The 21,915-nt window shown below is 42.8% G+C and overlaps 1 pseudogene; it reads left to right on the forward strand.

The window, feature by feature from the left end:
• Positions 1-5,424: 5,424 nt before the first annotated feature.
• LOC134761504 (small ribosomal subunit protein uS10-like) overlaps positions 5,425-21,915 on the forward strand; it is a 162,789-nt pseudogene continuing 146,298 nt past the window's right edge.

Here is a 21,915-nt window from a genome sequence, read left to right on the forward strand (position 1 = left end):
AGGGTCTAGTGGGCAACACAAAAGACAACACTTTCCTATTATAAATCCACATCAAGTGTGGGCCAAGTTTTAAATTACTTCAATGAAGAGCCTCTGACAATAAAGTTTTAAATTTAACTCATGAAACACGCCAATAAATACCACATTCTTTATTTTTTGTTATATATTAAAAACTCAAAAATATTTAGAGGATCAATTCCCAAGCATCTTTCATTAAGCCAGCTGGTGACATAAAGTTTCCTGTCATGCACTTTTATCCTCCTCTTTTCATCCAAGATCATACCATGAAACCTTTATGAATTCGGGCAAAAGAAGGAAGTTAGGTATGGGAGATGCAGGCCACAGAGTACCTTCAGGGATTATTTTCTTCATGGTGATAGGGTGAGATCTGTCCTTATCTTCCTAAAGAGACTCATAAAACTCTGGATGTAATGAGTTCTATTTTGAGAAATAAACCAAAAATTGAAATTTAGAATGTTTAGTGCTGCACTCCAGTGATCCAAAGAAAATAATGGGTTGCATATTTGCAATTACTGTAATGTGACTTAGCTACACTATTGTAATCTGGACACAGATTTAAGACATAAAATCCCTGTGCTCCCTGGTGGCCTCAGGGGTGACATCACTTGTTATGAAATTGAGAGGGAGTAGTTCAAATAATGTAATGGAAAAATCCCAAGTGCAAATGCAGTTGGTTATGAATCCAGAAAGATCACTGTGTTTATACCCGGAAGACTGACTACATCTCGTAGGAATCAGGAGAGTCTTTTGCTGTTACCACAAAACTGTCTGTTGACAATCCTGTTCCTCCTACTCATGGAGCCAGATTTTAGAGGTTAGGAACCAGACCTTAGTGAAAGGGCCCACAGCCACTGCTTTTTTGGTGGAATGGGAAGTAGGGAGTCTAGGAACAAGGGGTAAAACCCTACTCCTTTTCTCTAATAATCTCTCCTTACTCTCAGAGTGAGAGAATTTGTGCAAGTGTCCAAGAAGTGTTCACAGTAGGCCTGTGAAGTAGGCACATGTACTGGGGTCACACGGCACAGTAAAACAAGCTCTACTCTGGCATCAAACTCCCTGGACTGGGTTTGAACCCCTGACCATTACTAGCTTCATGACCCTGGGAAAGTTCTTTAATCTCCCTGAGTCTGTTTCCTCATATGCTACAGTGGGAATCAAAATATCTACCTTGCAAAAATTATTGTGAAAACTGAAGATAAATAATTATTTTAATGTTTTCCACAGGGTACAAATTCATAACCGATAATAGTTAACATAATTATTACTAGTATTATCTTCTCCTCTCCCTCTCCTATCACTTTCTCCTGAGAATTCCTTACAAATTCTCCAGTGACAACTAAGTACAGAGGGACATTCTATCTCTTCTTTTCTCTTTGGGTGGAACTAAGTCTTAAGAGGCAGAAATAACTTTCACAATCTCCTCCCAAACTTACCCTAAAATTCCTCAGCCTGCTGAACAACCCACAAGAGTCTCCTTGGACTCAGAACCTGAACATGCAGAAGCTGTCTTGCTTCACTCCCCTTTGTGAGGTTCTCCTCCTTATGCTCAGAGCCCCAGAGACTTTCTGCAACTCCACTTTACCAGTTAAGATCAGGCCATCAGCATGAAGGACGTCATCTGTTCATAGGAGGCTCAATCAATGTTTGTGCCCTGAATAAAGGTGTAAACCAAAAATAAAACTCTAAGCCCCTAGACTGACTGAATGGACCCCCTCTTGGCCACAGGGATTCCAAAGAAACCTGGAAACTAGTTCAGGTCATTACAGGAGGGGGCAGGCGGGGATCAGACATGCCTCATTATACTCTCTTTCCTTTGGAGTTCAGGAACACAATTGACCAGCATTAACATTAAAATAGAGATCCTAAGATTGACAGAACAGATTCTTCCTAGCAATAAGTTACCAAATTCCAACCTGACTCTAGTATAGTATCACATGACAGCAGGACCCTGAAGGAAATCAAAGTATTTTACTCCACAATATATTTCTTTGACATATTTTAAAATGGCCCTGCAAAGCCTTTTGTGGGAGAGAATTTGCATCTGTAAAGCGTCTCTATTAACAAAACTAGATCTTTCCCCTTGCAGCCCCCACCCCACCACCATCACCAATCCTGAAGAGATTAACTGAGACTCTAACACCTTTTAAAGTTCTGAATAGGAAACATTCACCATCTATTATCTCTAAGGGCAGCCACCTGTAAGACTTCATAAGACTCTTGGTCTCTACAATCCCTTATCTTACCCCAGACACTTCTTTCCATTAATTCCAGGTCTTAAATAATTACATAAGTCTTTCAACCAATTGCCAATCAGAAAATCTTTAGATTTACCTATGACCTATCACTATTCCACAGCCTCCGACCCCACTGCCCCTCAAGTTGTTCCACCTTTCTGGACTAAACCAATTTATGCTTCCGACCCCACTGCCCCTCAAGTTGTTCCACCTTTTCGGACTGAACCAATGTATTTATTGATGTCTTATGCCCCCTAAAATCTATAAAGTCAAACTGTATCGCAAACACATTGGACACATGTTCTCAGGACATCTTGTGACTGTGCCTCATGCCATGGTCATTCATATTTGTCTCAGAATAAATTTCTTCAAATATTTTACAGAGTTTGGCTCTTTTCATTGACAAAGCAATTAGCTAAATCAGCTCATAACTTTACTTAGATATCACAAATATTCACACGCTTATTTCTAACTTTTAATAACTTCTACACCATAATCCTAATTTTATCTATGACCATCAATTTTAAGTTTATATACAGCTCAGGTGTGCAAAAATGTTAACTTTTTACATCTCACAATTAAATTCAACTAATTGAAGTTCCCACTCCATCCCCATTCATCATTTCTGCAGATGTGGGGAAAAATACCTTGATTTTGCAAATTAAAGGTAATTTAATCACATTCAGTTTGAAATTTAGTCTCTCATTTTTTAGGTTCAGGTCAGGATTCATCATTACACAATTCAAAAATTATAGCTTTTCCTACCACCCACCCCTGCATCAGTATTACAGTTGTGGGCAGGGGAGCTTATGTCCCATTATAGTGTTGGGGTAGTGTGTCTGGTCTACAGACCTGCCGCAGGGCTTCCCTGGCCTCTGCTGTTGTCTTCCTCACTGGGCTCTTTAGATATTGGCCTCTGTTGCTCTATGCTGCTGACATATCTGGTCACACCTGGTTTGGGGGCTTGAACAGAAATATAATGCTGATGCTTGTGCTCACTGCCAGAGCCTCTAGTGACAAGGTCCATGTCTTCTGCAGCCTCTTCACCCCTGACTGGGGCATCTTTTAGTCCACTGCCCTTACCTCCCTTCTGAGTACCTACTGGGGAAGTGAACTTCTGGACAACACATCACAGTGTGCTCAGGCCTCTCTCTGTCTAAACACACCCCTCCACCTCTCTACCCAACTTCATCACATTGTGACAATGCCAGTACACTGAGAGGAAGCCTCCTCCTACAGTTCCAGATAGGAAGTGGGGTGGTCAGCCTACTCCTAAACTATATGGGATTTTTATAGCCTCGTACTTCTTTCTCACTTGAGGCCCAGGTGATGGATGACATCACTGGTTGCCTTTCTAATAGCTCTTTCTCTTCTCTTTGCTGAAAGAAACCCTTTTTTCTTCAGGGTACCAATGTGATTAGTACCAGTATTTACCTTTTTGAACCTCCTTTTGCTGGAGATGGGTAATAAGACATTAATGGATATTACTTGATAGGCTTTTCAGAAGGACTTTAAAAAAAATAAAAGCTGGCTTGTACCTTTTGCCTTTGCTCTTTTCCCTTTTTAGTGATTGTAATACAAACCTGATGGAAGGAGGTAGAGCAGCCACTTTGCAACCAGCAAGCTACATACTAAGAGGGCAGAGGGAAGCTAGGAAGAGTCTGCACTGATGATTACTTATCTGAATACAGACCTTCAGACTTCTGTAGGGGAGAAAAAAACAAATGCCTATTTACTTATACCACTATGATCTGGCCACTTGTACATGCAGCTAAAAGCATTAAAAAATGATCAGTTTGGGCACCATATTTATCCTAGTCTTCTGGCCTCTAAGTATATGTGGCCTCTTAAACCCCATCTCTACCTTCCAGAGTAGCAAGTTTTTTTTTTATTGCCATCATACATTTTGGGAAACTACTGTTGTATCATTGTGGGTATATGAAACTTTCCTCAATTCATCAGTGCTCTTGTAAAATGCACTAGCCTCCTAAAACTTGGAAATGTAACTGATAGAAAGAGGAAAAAAAAAGTTAACTGTCACTTCCCCTGGAAACATTTTCACATACCATGAAGATTAGATCTGTAGCCAATGTTTCCCTAAATGATGGAGCTAATAGCTCTGATATAAAAGGATAATAAAACTTCTCTTATCTCCCCTAAAGTCAGTTGTCCTGAGATAGTTATTTGGTTAGCTCCTAGAAATTTACATATTAAAAGAGTGGATCAGGACCTCTCCAGGTGGGAACATACTCCTGGAGACATTTCATTTGTAATCCAAATGGTTAAGGTGAGAAAACAGGATCCTTTTCATCCCCACCAGAAAGCAGCAAAAGGTTTTTTTTTCCTTCCTCTCTTATTTTGGGAGGGAAGAGGGAGGCAGTTGGTTTTTTACTGTATGTAAATGGAGAAAATCCATTATTTCCTGTCCCGTGGCACCCACATAAAAAGATTTCATGGCTCTTATCTCCTGCAGGGCTAGGTGTGGGGAACTGGTGCTGCAATGTTATTCTGGCTGTTGATCTGCTTATATTGGTAATGAACTCCTCCCTGACCCAGATGCCTCATGACTCTGCAGTGTTCACATATAAAAAGTACACAGCTTTTCAAGTGGAGTCTTATCTCCCAGTTCTCAACAAAGCAATTATAGCTGTATCCTTCCTATTTTGGGGTCCATTTTATAACCTCTATTCTTTGATTCCTTGATGTTTAGGCTCATTTTAAACAACTTGATGCTTTCACACTCTTGGGCGAAATGGACTTTATAACTGAACTTGGAAGTCCAGATGGAACCATTTAATCTTTTGTCTGCCATGTTCTTTCCTCACTTTCAAGAGGGCTTTGGAGAAGTAATCTTCCAGAAATAAAATATGCATGGTATAATATTTGAAAATATTAGCTTGCTGTACCTTTTCATTTTAACAAGCATGATACTGTCATACTACATGACATTGCAAATTTAACCCATTTTCAGACTTCTTCAGGACCATGGTAGCAGTACTTCTGTCCATCCACCACACTTCATTTCATCTTGCACTGGGCCGTTTCCCTCTGTCTCTTTTCACAACCTCTTTCCTGCATGAACATGGCTCTTTGCATCTTGGGGTAGTCTCATGTGTGTCCATCAACCGGCTTATCTTTTTTCCTTCAAATCTGGAGGTTTTGATTAAGGATGGCCACAAATTCTTTGATCCTTTTCCTCTTGAAAGGTGAGGTCAATTTTTCTTCCTCTGAGTCTGTGACTGTTTTGGCCAGTAGAATATAGCACAAATGACACTGCACTAGCTTCTAGGCCAAAAGACCAGCTGCTTCCACTTCACATCTCAAGGAATGATCACTCTTGCAACCCTGAGACACTACGTAATCAGACCAATTACCCTACAGAAAAGATCACATGGAGTTGACAAGGAGCGCAGACAAACCTTGCCTCTAACTCTCCCTGTTAAGATATTGGACATGCACATGAAACTGTCTTGGACCTTCCAGACCAGACTATCCACCAGGTGAATATCCCTGCAGAGTGACTAGTGGGCACCACATGGAGCAGAATTGCTAAGGTGTCTGAATTCCTGATCCTTAATATTATGAGATATAATTAAATTGGGTATTGTTTTAAGCCACTAATTTTAGGGAGATTTTATTATATAGTACTTGGTAACCAGAACATCCAAGCTTATTGTTGACCTCTCTTGTCACTAGCATCCATTTTTTCCCCTTCTTCCCTCCAAGACAGCCTCATAGCATCTCCAATACCAATTTTACCCAAATGATATTTATTATGATAATGGTGGTTCATGGAACCATATAGAAATTTAATTGTCAGACAAGTTGCTTAATAACCTAGAATGTGAACTGTAATCTTTATGTTTGGATATCTTCAAGATCTGGGTCTGTCCTCTACTTAGTGAGACAATGTATTCCCTTAGAAATAAATCTTTGTAAAGCTCTAATCAACATTATCATTACTTATTCTTATAGAAGTATCAGTATTAGTAAACCCTAAACAGCCTCAGGGCTTAAACTTCTTTTCCATTTAGAAATGTCAGGACTTATAAAACACAACTTTGATTAATGCAAAGAAATAAGTTTGATATTCAATGGTGTAATTAGTGTCCAAAAGCTTAGGGGGAAAAACAGCATTTTTAAAACTAAGCAGAATGAAGATTTGATTTCTATGCTTCTCTGAGAGATTTAGAGAGGTGAGAAAGGAAGAGATGAAGAGGTTGCAATATGTTTGCATAGTCATGCCATTTTGATTTTTCCTTCAATATTTTAGAACCATTTTCAATCAAAGTGTTTCCCCCACTACTGGACTCCACCCATGTGAAATAGTAGACAAATCTGAGGTACCAGGACCCCCTACCATTGGATATCAACTGTAGCAGACCCAAGACCCCCTTACTTTCCTGAAATGAAATTCACAGGTGACATCTATACAAATATTGTGAGCTAAATATATAGTGCCCTAATTTTAGTGTAAAAAAGAAATAAACTAAAAGTAATTTATAATCAAATATTTCAGCAAGTAAGAAGTTGGGCCCAATAATACTACAAGAGCAATGAACAACTGGGTGCTTGCACATACACATAGAATCACTATGATGGTGACAGCTAGAAATGATTCAGGTGTTGTGTACTGGCAACTGAAATACCTCAAGCATTGTTGCCATAGGTGAAATGATTTTCTGGAACAAGGAATAGCTGAAATGACTAAAACAAAAAGTCAAATCATCCCTTAATTTACACAGTTGTTACATTCTGATTCTTAAGATTCCATTGTATGTTAAATTCATTGTACATTAAAACCCACCCAAAATACTTTGTTTTCAAGAATGTCCATGGGGATATGCAAAGTCATGTGGCTACGGGACAATTCTCTGTTGTGTAAGATTGTTCAACACATGTGCAATATCTAGCATCCCTCATCCCTCCATCACTGTGATGACAAAAATTCCCTCCACAAATTATGAAAAAGCTCCATAGAATAGGCTTGCCAGATAAAGTCCAGGATGCTTAAATTTAAATTTTAGAGACACAAATAATTTTTTCACTATAAATAGGTCCCACACAATATTTGGGATCTAGCTTTACTTTAAAAAAAAAAAAGTTGCCTCTGACATTCCTTTTTAGCTAGGTGTCTTGTATTTTTACTTACTAAGTCTAGCAACCATATCCTGGAGGAAAGTACCAGTCTCTTGAGAACCACTGCTCAGCAGGCTACCCTCAAGTACTCAAGCCAAACTTCCAACATCTGGGATCATGACTTTCACTCGTGTCCGTGTGAAGAGACCACCAAACAGTCTTTGTGTGAGCAACAAGGCTGTTTATTTCAGCTGGGCGCAGGCAGGCTGAGTCTGAAAAGAGAGTCAGCGAAGGGAGATAGGGGTGGGGCCATTTTATAGGATTTGGGTAGGTAAAGGAAAATTACAGTCAAAAGGGGGTTGTTCTCTGGCAGGCAGAGTGGGTGTCACAAGGTGCTCAGTAGGGGAGCTTTTGAGCCAGGATGAGCCAGGAGAAGGAATTTCACAAGACAATATCATCAGTTAAGGCAGGAACAGGCCATTTTCACTTCTTTCATGGTGGAATGTCATCAGTTAAGGCAGGAACCAGCCATCTGGATGTGTATGTGCAGGTCACAGGGGATATGATGGCTTTGCTTGGGCTCAGAGGCCTGACATTCCTGTCTTCTTATATTAATAAGAAAAACAAAATGAAATAGTGGTAAAGTGTTGGGGTGGTGAAAATTTTGGGGGGTGGTATGGAAAGATAATGAGCGATGTTTCTCAGGGCTGCTTTGAGTGGGATTAGGGGTGGTGTGGGAACTTAGAGTGGGAGAGATTAAGCTGAAAGAAGATTTTGTGGTAAGGGGTGATATTGTGGGGTTGTTAGAAGAAACATTTGCCATGTAGAATTATTGGTGATGGCCTGGATACCATTTTGTATGAATTGAAAGACTAAACGGAATAAGAGAAGGTGAAAAACAGGTATTAAAGGAGTAAGAATTGGGAGGACCTAGGACATCTAATTAGAGAGTGCCTAAGGGGGTTCAGCATAATTGCTTGCTTGGTTGGCAAGTTTTTGGGCTCTATCCTTGAGTTTTTTTATATTGTCATACACAAGGCCAGATTGATTTAGGTAAAAACAACACTCTTCATTTGAGAATATACAGAGTCCTCCTTTTTCAGCAGTGAGTAAGTCAAGGCCTAGGCGGTTTTGGAGGACAACTGCAGCTAAAGAGTCAACTTGGGCCTGGAGGACAGATAAAGTTTGTGATATGTCTGTGATGCTAGCAGAGAAGTCATTAGAGAGGCTACAGGAGGTCGTGACAGAGGTTGAAATGCCTGCTATTCCAGTACCGAGAGCAAGAGTGGAGGCAGAAAGTCTTAAACTGACAAGCAAGGGAATTAGCAGAATAACTATTTTTTTGTCATGTTGGTGTCATGAGGGGAACAGGGAGCTCTTCGGTCCTATTTGCAAATTGAATTTTGGGAGTAAGGAAAACTAGTGTGCATGTGCCTGTCCAATTAGCAGGTAGACACATGTAGGTAGAGGATCCACAGAGGAAGAAGAGACCTTGTGCAAGGCAAAACTGGAGATGCAAAGTAAAAAGATGAGAAGGAGTACAGAAAGGGGTGTATTGTACCTAGACTCCTAGGGATCCAGCTAGGGCGGCAGCCATCAGAGGTTGTAATGGGGACTGAAGAGGTAACTGTGTAGAGGGGGAGGTTTGATTTTCATGGTGTATGAGAAAATGTTGAGTACCTATGAGCAACCTTTCACTGTTATTTTCGGGTCTGGGTATAAGTAAACAAGAAGAGGGCCTGGGAGGAGAGTCTGACAAGCAAGGGGAAGGTAGCCAAGGATGGAGTGAAATACAGGGTAAGTGTCCTCCTAAGCAATAATTACTGCTAATGTTTTTAAGTTTGCCAGTATTGATAGAGGGCTTGTCTGTAATATGGAGCTGGAAGGCTCCAATTGTTTCAGTGATATGTGTAGTTGGGCTTTGGAGCTGAAGAGTAAAGGAACATCGAGAAGGTGAAAGGTTACCTAAGGGAATTCCAGTGGGTCTTTGCAGAGAGATATATAAAGGAGTGGCCACAGGAATAGTAGTTTGTGTTGTGAGAGGTCTAAATATGGGGGGAGTAGAGTTGATATAAGGAGAAAGGTTTTTTAAGTAAGTGTGGAGGAGGGCATCAGCTTGCTGATGTGACATGTCTGGGGAAGTCTTGCTGGACCTGTCTAGAAAGTAAATGAGTTCTTTAGGAGGGTAAAGGTGAGGGCTGTTAAAGGAAGTTTAGAGGTGTAGGGAGACAGGAGATGTTGCCTAGTCTGCATGTAAGGCGGGGACAGCTGTGTAGGCACTGGTAGAGGGTGGCATAAGAATGGGAATGAGAATAAGAGTGAGTATAAAAGTAAAGAATAGAACTTCATCAGGGTGAAAGTATTGGAGGGTCCTCTGCCAGCAAAGATCATCTATCCACTCTAAGAGAGAGTTAAGAGTTGCCAGTCCTGGGTGGGGGCAAATCCCCGAGCTTGATGTGTAGGGAAGGGAGGGGGGCCTGAATAATCCCTGAGGAGTAGTAGAATAGCAGATGGAACAGTGAGAACTTATTTCCTTGAGGATAGATGGAAAGGAAATGAGAGATTCTAAGAGGCAGGCTGGTGGCTTGTACTATAGCATAGCCTGCCTTTGCTGGTGTGTGGCAATTAGGCCTGGTGGAACTACCATCAATAAACCAAATGTGATCAGGGTGAGGAACAGGGAAGATGGAAATATGGGGAAATGGGGTGAATGTCAGGTGGATCCGAGAGATACAGTCATGAGGGTCAGGTGTGGTATCTGGAATAATGTGGGAGGCTGGATTGAAGTCTGGGCCAGGAACAATGGTAATTGTGGGAGACTCAACAAAGAGTGAGTATAGCTGAAGGAGCTGGGGAGCAGAAAGTATATACATCAGGTATGAGGCAGAAAATAGATTTTGGAAGTTATAAGAAGTGTAGAGAGTGAGTTGAGCATAGTTTGTGATTTTGAGGGCCTCTAAAAGTATTAAGGCAGTGGCAGCCATTGCACGCAGACATGAGGGCTAGGCTAAAACAGTAAGGTCAAGCTGTTTGGGCTACAGGGCGTGGTCCCAGCTCTTGTGTAAGAATTCTGACCACACTAACCATGCCTAGGAAGGAAAGGAGTTGTTGTTTTGTAGGAGGGATTGAGGTTTGGGAGATCAGTTGGACACGATCAGCAGGGAGAACACGTGTGTTTTTATGAGAATTATGCCGAGATAGGTAACAGATGAGGATGAAATTTGGGCTGGACTGAAGTAATGGGGACTATCTGTGAAGCCTTGTGGCAGCACAGCCTAGGTAATTTGCTGAGCCTGATGGGTGTCAGGGTCAGTCTAAGTGAAAGTGAAGAGAGGCTGGGATGAAGGGTGCGAAGGGATAGTAAAGAAAGCATGTTTGAGATCCAGAACAGAATAATGGGTTGTGGAGGGAAGTATTGAGGATAGGAGAGTATATGGGTGTGGCACCATGGGGTGGATAGGCAAAACAATTTGGTTGATGAGGCGCAGGTCCTGAACTAACCTGTAAGGCTTGTCTGGTTCTAGGACAGGTAAAATGGGGGAATTGTAAGGAGAATTTATAGGCTTTAAAAGGCCATGCTGTAGCAGGCAGGTGATAACAGGCTTTAATCCTTTTAAAGCATGCTGTGGGATGGGATATTGGCATTGCATGGGGTAAGGGTGATTAGGCTTTAATAGGATGATAATGGACATGTGATCGGTTGCCAGGGAGGAAGTAGAGATGTCTTATACTTGTGGGTTAAGGTTGGGGGATATGAGAGGAAGATGCAAAGGAGGCTTTGGGTTAAGAAGAAGGGCAGCAATGAGATGTAGTCCAAGAATAGACAGGGAAGCAGATAATTTAATTAAAATGTCTCGGCCTAATAAGGGAGCTGGGCAGGTGGGGATAACTAAAAAGGAGTGCTTAAGAGTATTGTCTAAGTTGGCACCAGAGTTGGGGAGTTTTAAGAGGTTTAGAAGCCTGGCCATCAATACCCACAAGAGTTATGGAGGCAAGGGAAACAGGCCCTTGAAAAGAAGGTAATGTGGAGTGGGTAGCCTCCTTATTGATTAAGAAGGGGACGGACTTACCCTCCACTGTGAGAGTTACCCAGAACACCTGTGATGAGCCTACAGGTGTAGGCTTCCGAGGATGAGCCACATCCTGTAGGCTTCCGAGGCGATCAGGCAGTGTCAGTCTTCAGCTGCTAAGCCAAGAAGATCTGGGAAGGAGTCAGAGAGCCTTGGGCCAGAGTTCCAGGGGCTCTGGAACTGGCTGCCAGGTGAGTTGAACAGTCCAATTTTCAGTGGGGTCTCGCACAGATGGGACATGGCTTAGGAGGAATCCTGGGCTGTGGGCATTCCTTGGCCCAATGGCCAGATTTCTGGCACTTGTAGCAAGCTCCTGGGGGAGGAGGTCCTGGAGGAACCTCTGGCAGCTGCGGTTCCGGCATTTGGAGTTCTTGTGTGCTGGGAGATGTGGTTGGGGTTTCTCTCACAGTGGAAGCAAGGAATTGCAACTCAGAAATATGTTGCTACTTTGCTGCCTCTACCCCATTATTGTACACCTTGAAGGCAAGGTTAATTAAGTCCTGTTGTGGTGTTTGAGGGCTAGAATTTAATTTTTGAGGTTTTTTCCTAATGTCAGGAGTGGATTGGGTGATAAAATGCATATTAAGAATAAGGCAGCCTTCTGGCCCTTCTGTGTCTAGGGCAGTAAAGCATCTAAGGGTTGCTGCTAAGTGGGCCATGAACTGGGCTGGGTTTTTGTCTTTACCTTGGGTAGTTTCTTTAAGCTTGTCATAATTAACAGCTTTGTAAGCTGCCTTTTTAAGCCTTTCAACTAGGTAGGAAATCATGTAATCTCGCCTGGCTATACCTGGGGAATCTACCTGATAGTTCCACTGGGGATCCTCTCAGGGAACTGCTCTAATGCATTCCTGGAGGTCTGGCTTGTGAAGCCAGCAGTTATCAGCTTCAGATTGGGCTAGAGAAAAAACTCTTTCCCGTTCATCTGGGGAGAGGGTAGAAGTCAGGATGACATTTAAGTCACTCCAGGTTAAGTTGTAGGACAGAGTTAGATATTGAAATTCCTGTATATAATTAGTGGGGTCTGATGAGAAAGAGCCTAAACACAGACTGATCTGAGAGAGGTCTGATAGAGAAAAAGGTACATGTACCCTGACTATACCTTCAGCTCCAGCCACTTCTCTAAGAGGAAATTGTTGGGCAGGTGGGGAAGAGCTAGTCATGGAACTAAACTGTAAGCCGGACCAGGTGTGAGGAGGGGAGGTGATAGAAGGATTATAGGGTGGAGGAGCAGAGGCTGAAGAGGAATTGGGACTTAGCTCAGCCTGGCAACGAGCAGCCTGGGGAGGAGGGGAGAGGTCAGATGGGTCTGTAGAAAAGGAAGACTGGAAAGAATCAGTGACGCTTGGGGTTGGGACTGAGGGGACAGGCAGGAGGGAAAGGAGGAGGATTTGGGAGGAATCACATTGGGAACAGAGACTAGAGAGGGAATGAAATATGAAAAATGCCTGGATGTAAGTCACCTCAGACCATTTGCCCATTTTTCGACAAAAATTATTTAGGTCTTGTAGGATGGAGAAATCGAAAGTGCTGTTTTCTGGCCATTTAGAGCCATTGTCAAGTTTGTATTGGGGCCAAGCAGTGTTGCAGAAGAAAATCAGGCATTTAGGTTTTAGGTCAGGTGTAAGTTGAAGAGGTTTTAAGTTTTTGAGAACACACGCAAAGGGAGAAGAAGGAGGAAGGGAGGGTGGAAGGTTGCCATAGTGAAGGAGGCAAGCCCAGGAAAAAGAGAGAGTAGACATGGAGAGAAGGGGTCGGGGGGTTCTTGCCCTCCAGAAAAGTGGAGAAGGGGTAGAGACACAGAGAGAAGGGGTCGGGGGATTCTTGCCCTCCAGAAAAATGGAGAAGGGTAGGGACACTGAGAGAAGGGTTCAGGGGGTTCTTTCGCTCCAGAAAAGTGCACAAGGGGTAGAGACACGGAGAGAAGGGGTCAGGGGGTTCTTGCCCTCCAGAAAAGTGGAGAAAGGGTAGAGACATGAAGAGAAGGGGTGGGGGGTTCTTGCCCTCCAGAAAAGCGGACAAGGGGTAGAGACATGGAGAGAAGGGGTTGGGGGGTTCTTGCCCTCTAGAAAAGCAGAGAAGAGGTACAGACATGGAGAGAAGGGGTCGGGGAGTTCTTGCCCCCCAGAAAAGCGGTACTTGCCGCTAAGGGTGAAGGACCAAGACAGGCATCCTTGCATGGTCAGACACCTCTGAAACATGAGTGAATAATCAGGCAGGCGTCCCTGCATGATTAAACACCAAGGGAAGACTCTCTTCCTGAGTGTGTGACCAGTGCCGGAGTTTTGGGTCCACAGATAAAATGCATCTCCTTTGTCTCTACCAGAAAAGGAAAGGAACTGAAATTAAAAGAAGGGAGAGATTGAAGCGTGGCACCAAGATTGAAAGGAGAGAGAGCTTGAGGGATAGTGAGAGAGGTTGGAGAAGAGAGTAAAAATGTTACGGGGGGTCCTTGCTCCTAGAGCTCCTAAGATGGTGGTGGGCAACTTCTAAAATGGTGGCAGGCCACTTCCAAGATGGTGGCAAGCCTCGTATTCTCTGACCTGGGGTTCTTGGCCTCACGGATTCCAAGGAATGGAATCTTGGGCCATGCGGTGAGTGTTATAGCTCTATTAGAAGTTGTGGGTCATGGAAGAGAACCGTGGAACCCAGTGACTAGTGTTCAGCTCGATTAGGATGAACCCAGGCACTTGGTCGTGCAGGAACAATGACAAGCCTTTAGCCCAATCGGGAGTGGCAATGGGTGCCTCGCTGGATCAGGAGCACAGCAGACACCCTGCTGAATCTGGAGGGATGGAAGTCAGTGGCTGGTCTGTGACAGTGTCAAAACAGTGGTGGATGGCAAGCGAAAGCTCAGCTCGAGCCGTAACAAACACAGACCAGAAGAGTGCAGTTGCAAGATTTAATAGAGTGAAAACAGAGCTCCATACAAGGAGGGGACCCAAAGGGGGTTGCCATTGCCGGCTCGAATGCCTGGATTTATATCCTGATCCTTGTCCCTCCCACTGTGCTTTCAGGCAATAGATGATTGGCTATTTCTTTACCTCCTGTTTTTGCCTAATTAGCATTTTGCTGTGCTCTCTGATTGGTCAGGTGTGAGCTCAGTTGCAAGCCCCGTGTTTAAAGGTGGATGCAGTCACTTTCCTAGCTAGGCTTAGGGATTATTAGCCGGCCTAGGAAATCCAGCTAGTCCTGTCTCTCAGTACTCCCTCTCAACGGGAAAACCTAAGTGCTGTTGGGGAGGTTGGCCGACAACCATTCTAACTGCTTCCTGCTGGATTGGAGTGTAGTAGGGGTTGTGCAGTTGAGATTGCCTCAGGAGGGATGCCTTCAATGTCATTAACATCAGAGCATGGGCTAGCAGGCCAGTTCAGGGGTCCGAGGTAGATCTTAGTCATGGACTGCATCTGGGGCTTCATTTGAAGAATGATTTGTAGTTTTACAACTTCGATTCTGGAAGAGACAAACTTAACAAGCAGGTTAAAGATACAGGGTCTAAAGATGAGTAGCAATATTATAGCTGCTAGAGGTCCTAAGAAGGGGAAAATCCAGGGCATCCATTGGCTGAGGAGGCCTCAGTGTCCGGTGTTTTGAAGCTCTTTTGCTCTACATTGTATTCGATTTTGAATTTCTTTAACTTTCTCAGTGACGATTCCAGATTGATTAACATAATAACAGCATTCTTCCTTTAAAAATAAACAGGTTCCTCCTCTTTCAGCAGTTAGCAAGTCTAAAGCTCTTCAATTTTGAAGGACTACTGTTGCTAGGGAGTTAAGTTGATCTTGCAAGGTGACCAGGGAGTCGGCAACATGTTCCATGTCACCATTTAGTTCTTGAGATAGTTTGTAGTAGAACTGAGTAGAGGTTGTGATACTGCCAATGCCAGTACCTAATCCACCTAGCACTCCTGCTCCAATAACAAAAGGAAGAATGGGTACTCTTTTGTTGTGGGGCTTAGGTACAACATAATTGTATACATCTTGTTCAGTATAGATGGTCACAAGGGGCACTAAGAATGAGAGGAAGCATATAGATTCTGAAGAGCCATTTAAACAATGATAGGCTGAGGTACTACAGACAAAAAATATTCCTGAGGGTAGGCAGACTATCCGTGTGGGAGGAGTTACCCACCTGTTGCATTGGGAGTTGGTTGTGTCTATATTGTTGCTAAATTCTACACAGGTGAGGTTTGAGGTATGGGTTATTTTCAGATTGGAAACAAGAGGTCCTACTAAAACGGAAGTGGTGTTTATTTCTGTGCTGAAGTTGTTCCATTGTTCAGGTACAGGGATTGAAACATGGCCTGAAGTGCAGGGGGAGGCACATCCAACAGTTAGTAGGGTTTTGGGCCGAGACCTCATGGAGCCCATTGAGGGTGGTATTAAATAGGCTTACTAGGTGAGTGTGGGTACGGAGGGTTTCATGTAGTTTTGAGAGATCTAGTCCTTTGTAGGGGCTAGGGGTGCTATGTACCTGGGTCAGTTGGGAGATTACTTCCTTTACGTGTTTTTCTCTTGCCTGATCTTGAACTCCACCTCCATCAGACATACCGGTATGGGTGAAGTAAGTCCAACAGACGGTGGCTCCAAGTCCTCCAGGACAACTACAATTAATCATTTTTCCTGTCTAATAATGAGTATTTGCATGCATGCAAAGAGTGGCAGAGTTATAACAGTTGCGGGGCATGTGGGTGTGGGCAGTGAAGGGGGGTTCCATTAGATAAACTCCTATACAATGGGGCATCAATATTTCCAGGATGCCGCATTCTCTATAGAAACTCTTGGTAAAGGGAACTATTGGTGGTACAGTGGCATGGAGGGGGTGCAGTGAGAGTGAAACGGGGTAAGAGAACAGTAAAGAGAAAAATATGATAAGGGAGGGCCATGGGGATTTACCATTTTAGTTACTTTCGTCTTGGTTTTCGTTTGAAGAGCAGGCGCAGATCCTCTAGAGGTTCACAGGAATAGTTAGCATTGTCTGCTGGATTTTTGGGTTTCTTTGGCAGTATCTAGGGTTTGACTCGAGTGTGATGTATCCAAGACTCTACTCTAGCCACCTTAACCGCAGTTGGGGTAGATAAAATGACTGCGTAGGGTCCTAACTAGGATGTATCTAGGGATGGGGAGTTAGAGGGAAGGGACTTGACTAATACCATGTCACCAGGGTGGAATAGTTCCTTTCCCTCTTCTCGGGGACAGGCTCATTATAATGTTTTAAGAACTTGTTGATATTTGGTTAAGGAGGTGATGTCTGCAACTAAGTTGGCCATCTCTCGGTCAAGCACAAGGTCATTGGTTAGGAAGGGTCATCTATACAGCATTTCGTATGGGCTAAGTCCTGCTTTTTGGGGAGAGTTTTGGATCCTTTGTAAGGCTATAGGCAACAGAGCAGGCCATGTGAGGTGGGTTTCCTGGGCTAGCTTTTTTGGACGTCGTTTGAGTGTTTTGTTCATTTTCTCGACCTTCCCTGAGGATTGTGGCCTCCATGCACAGTATAAATGATATTGTATACCTAACACCTGTGATACCCCCTGGGTTACTGTAGCCTTGAAAGCAGGGCCATTGTCACTCTGTAAGCCTCAGGGAAATCCAAATCTGGGAATTATTTCATGAACTAGCACCTTTATTGCCTCTTGGGCCTTTTCTGTCCTACAGGGGAAGGCCTCTCCCTAACCAGTGAAAGTATCTACCCAGACTAGTAGATACTGAAATTCCTGAGATTTGGGCATGTAGGTAAAATCTAGTTGCCCGTCTTCTCCTGGGTAATGGCCTGTTCTTTGTTCTCCTGAAGGAGCTTGGCGATAAGGCAGGGGATTATTTCTTTGGCACATTTTACAGGCCCTGACTATCTGCTTGATAGTTTTGAAAAGGCCTGGTCCAGGAAATAATGATTTGGCCATCTGATGGGTGCTATCAATTCCTAAATGAAAGGTTTGGTGAAGGGTTTTAAGTAATTTCCATTGGTTAGCTGCAGGCAAAAGTATTTTCCTTTCTTCAGTGGCTAGCCATCCTGAGGGGAGAAAACTATGTCCTCATGAGGTTCCCCATTCTATTTCTCCTGCTGAGTACTGGGGCTTGGTTTCCTGGAGGGGATTACCCCATACTAGGGGTCCTTCTATAAGCATTTCTAATGGAGGGTCCTGTCTTGCAGCTCTTTTGGCTTCAATAACCGCTTGGCAGTTCCCTTCTATTTCTCTTTCCTTTCCTTTCTGATGACCTCAGCAGTGTAAGACTGCCACCTCTTTAGATTTCTGTACAGCCAGTAATAAATTCCTAATGGCTTCTTGATGTTTGATAGGCGTTCCCTTGAAAGTTAGGAATTCCCTTTCTTTCCATATTGCTGCATGGGCATGGAGGACTAGGTAAGCATACTTAGAGTCTGTATATATATTTACCCTTTTTCCTTCTCCTAATTCTAGTGCTTCAGTGAGAGCTATTAGTTCTGCCAGCTGAGCACTAGTTCCTGGAGTGAGGGGATTACTTTCAAGTATTCCATTATCACTGACCACTGCATACCCTGCTTTTCAAAGTCCTTTTCCTACAAAGGAACTTCCATCAGTATACAAGTTGAGGTTGGGATCAGTCAAGGGAACCTCTAAAGACATGCACACAGGGAGAACTCCATGTGAAGTTGAAGGCAGAGATTGGTGTGATGTTTCTACAAGCGAAGGAATGCCAGTGATTGTCAGCAGACTATCAGAAGCTAGGAGAGAGGCATGGAACAGATTCTTACAACCTTCAGAAGGAACCAACTCTACTGATAACTTAATCTTGGACTTTTAGCTCCACAACTGTGAGACAATACACTCTGTTTTATAAGCCACCTAATTCATGGTACTTTATTATGGCAGCCCAGTAAACCAATACACAAGGCCAGAATTTACCTTAAGTCATGAAGTTATCTTCCTGTTCCTATGTCTCCACCTCCCTCAGAGTTCCCCAGCCTCTGATGCCTTTGACCCTATTACCTTCATACGTCATCAACAGCCATATGTAGATAAGAAGTCAGGAAAGTTACTGGTCATAATAACAAACTGTCCCCCTATTTCTCCCCTTTCTTCTATAGTCCCCTGGTGATATTATAAAAGCATGCATGGACTTTCAGGCTTATTGTTATTACTCATCACTATTACTAAATAATGGTAATGAATAACTGGTATTGTTATCTACAACTAAGAAGCTTAGGGATTATTTTTTACTTAGACACACTTAGAAGCAAGCTCAAGGTATGAGAGGAGCACACAATTTCAATGACACAAATATCAAATTACTCAGTGGTATAAAAACCTCTTTCTGAAATCCAGTTCCTTTCATTTTCAGCACAACGTAAGACAAGTCTAACGGTTGTAGCAGATACTATTGGGCACAGGCCATAAAAACCCTCATCACTTGCTGTGCCAGTACATGTAGACAGGGTCCTACTGCAAGCAGATGAAGCTCTTAGCCTGAGTGCCCTCTCTTGGCTAGTCGAAAGGGCAGGGCAGAAGTGCTCAGAATTAATGCCCCTGGGAATAGCCTCAGCCAATAATAGATGGGAGTCAAAAGAAAAATATCCTACTTCTCTAATCCCATAGGTGGGATAAATCTTAGGAGTGTTCCCAGAGGGTTAGAGCACCAGTTGCCCACTATCACAACCACTGTGATGATACACTCCTTTTAGCTTCCTTCCCTTCCCCTCTCACACCTTCACTCCCCTGTGATCACTTCCCAAATAAACTACTTGTACTCAATTTCCCAATTCAGAGTTTGCTTCTAGGGAAACCAAGCTAAGAAAATAGTGTAATAGTATAATAGTAAATTATACTATTTAATTTTTAACTTCTTGTTCTATGCGCTGATGTGTTTGTAACTGGTAAATCTTTCTATAGAGACCAAAGTGATTTTATTTCATAGACAAAATTTGATTATCACTGGGGCTATCCACAAATGTTCTTTTTCTCCTCTGTCCAGGTATATGGAAGGTTTCCATCCTTCCCACCCTCCATCCTTCCCACACCCCACACACAAGATAGATATTGCCCTATGGCCTTGTGAGTTGATGTGGCCAATGAAATGGGAGTGAAAATGTTGTGTCTTTAAGAGTCAGGGCGTGAACTCTTATGTCCATTTTTGTGTGTGTGTGTGTGTGTGCCTTGGTGAGTGGTAGACAGACTTTCAGATGGCCCCCAATAATCCTTGCCACCTGGAATTCACATCCATGTGCAATCCCTTCCCCTTGAGTGTGGGCTGATTTGATGACCTGCAACAAATCAGTAGAATATGGCAAAGGTGATGGGAGGCCACTTCCATTATTGTATTACATAAAACTACAAACTCTATCTTGCTAGCACATTCTCTTCCTGCAAGGAACTGAAATCTATCAACAACCACATAAGCTTGGAAGCAAATCCTTCCCCAGAAAAACCTTCAGGTAAGACTCCCAACCCTGACTAACACCCTGATAGCAGCCTTGTGAGAGATCCTGAAGCCAAGGGCCCAACTCAAGACATGCCTGGATTCCTGACCCATAAAACCTGTGAGAAAATAAGCATGTGGGTTTTTTTCTTAAATTGCTAAGTTGGTGATAATATGATACAGAGCAATAGAAAACAAATTGGCAATTGTGGCAACACAGATATGGAGCCTCCTTCAAGCTAGGTTCCAGCTGACCCAATGGACATGTAGTGTGGTTGCAAAATGAAGCTTTAGTATTTAAAGCCACTATGATTTTGGAGTTGTTACTAAAGCATACTTTAGCTTATCTTGACTGAATTATAAGGCAGTTTTTTCCTCTCCCTGCCAGGCTACCACACTATTGAACAAAGGAAAAACCCAGCTATGATAGTCACCTTGAGTTATGCAGACAACAGAATTTTGCATGGAGCCAAAACTTAGTTTAAAAATCTTACCTCCTCCCAAATTATTATTCCGCTATAATAACCTCTATGCCTTTCTCAGCACTGGTTTTAAAATATGACCTCATCAAAGTTAAGACCTATTCAAATCTCATCTTTGAAATGCAAATCATGCTAATATTATGCCAAATTTCAGAGTAATTGCCTCAAAAATCTAAAACAGGATAGCTAGTTCTATCCTTATTGAAAATAACAACAACCCAGCATCTCTCTCTAGTTTGGTGATTTGCCTTTCTGACATTTTGTGTTTAGCAGGAGGTTAATTAGACACAATTGCAACTCTGCTGTGCTGCCCTAGGGCATAACACAAAGGGCCAATTTGGAGACAACTGAATCTCAGAAACCCTAGGAGATACCAGCTTGAAATTTCCAGCAGGTTTAAAACAGAATCCTCTTTAGAAATTTAGTAGCTTTATTGGAACTTTAGGTTTGCAGCATAAACCCTAATTGTACTAAAGTTTTCATTGCAATGAGCTGCTCAAGGACATAATGAAAAGTCAACTTTCTGATGTGTTTATCTATTTCTTGGCTCCTAGGCATGATTGGAAATGCTAATACCCAGATGCTGTTCTATAGAAAGAAACTGAGGACTTTTTTTTTCTTTTGAATTATAGAATGCAGGTTTTTCTGACCCCAAAGCTAACTCACACTATTAGACCACCAGTGAAACAAAGAGAAAATGTAAATGCAGAAAGTGAGTATACTAGAAACAACTAACTGTAGCTCTCTGAATGCCATAGCAAAGGGAAGAAGGTAATCATACCCCAGGATTGAGAGCTTTAGGACAGACAGGCCAGCCTCAGGCTTCTACCTTCCAGTCATTTCTTTCCTTCTTAGTCTATTTGGGCTGCTATAACAGAATACCACAACCTAGGGGGCTTATAAACAGCAGAAATTTGTTTCTCACAGTTCTGGAGGCTGGGAAGTCTAAGATCAGGGTGCCAGCAGATTTGGTATCTGGTGAGGGTCCGTTTCCTGGTTCATAGATGGTGCTTCTAGCAGTGTCCTCATGTGGTGGAAGGGGCAAGGAGTCTTTCTAGGACCTCTTTTATAAGGGCACTAATCCCTTTCATGATTGCTCCATTGTCATGCCCTAATCACCTCCTAAAGACCCCACTTCCTGATACTATCACCTTGTACATTAGGTTTCAACATATGAGTTTTAGGAGGACTCAAACATCCGGACTAAAGCACCTCATACCCAACTTGGAAGGCTCTTGTCCTCCTTTTAGCCACCTGCTCTGTCCTCTAAGATTCAGCTCATATCAGGTTACTTCTCTCCCAAGAAGTCTAATCAGTCCACTACACTAAAATCATTAGAGAAAACAGGTCTGGATTCCAATCCCAAACCCCTCATCTACCAGGTGTGTGAATTTAATCAAAGTGCTTCTCTAAACCTGAGTTTTCTAGAATGGGGATAATACCTTAGAAGCTGTAGAAAGGATTGCATGGGACTGTACATGGAAAGTCCTTAGCCCAGGGCTGGGTACCTTATTAAGAATTTACTTTTGTGTACCTCTTATTCTACTTAGCAGGTAAGGAAAAGTGTTAAGCTTGTCATACTTATGTCTTGCTTCTCAACTAGCTTCTAAGTTTCATAAGAGGACCAAATTGTCATTAT

This window comes from Pongo abelii, chromosome 4, assembly GCF_028885655.2.
Source record: "Pongo abelii isolate AG06213 chromosome 4, NHGRI_mPonAbe1-v2.0_pri, whole genome shotgun sequence".
NCBI lineage: Eukaryota > Metazoa > Chordata > Mammalia > Primates > Hominidae > Pongo > Pongo abelii.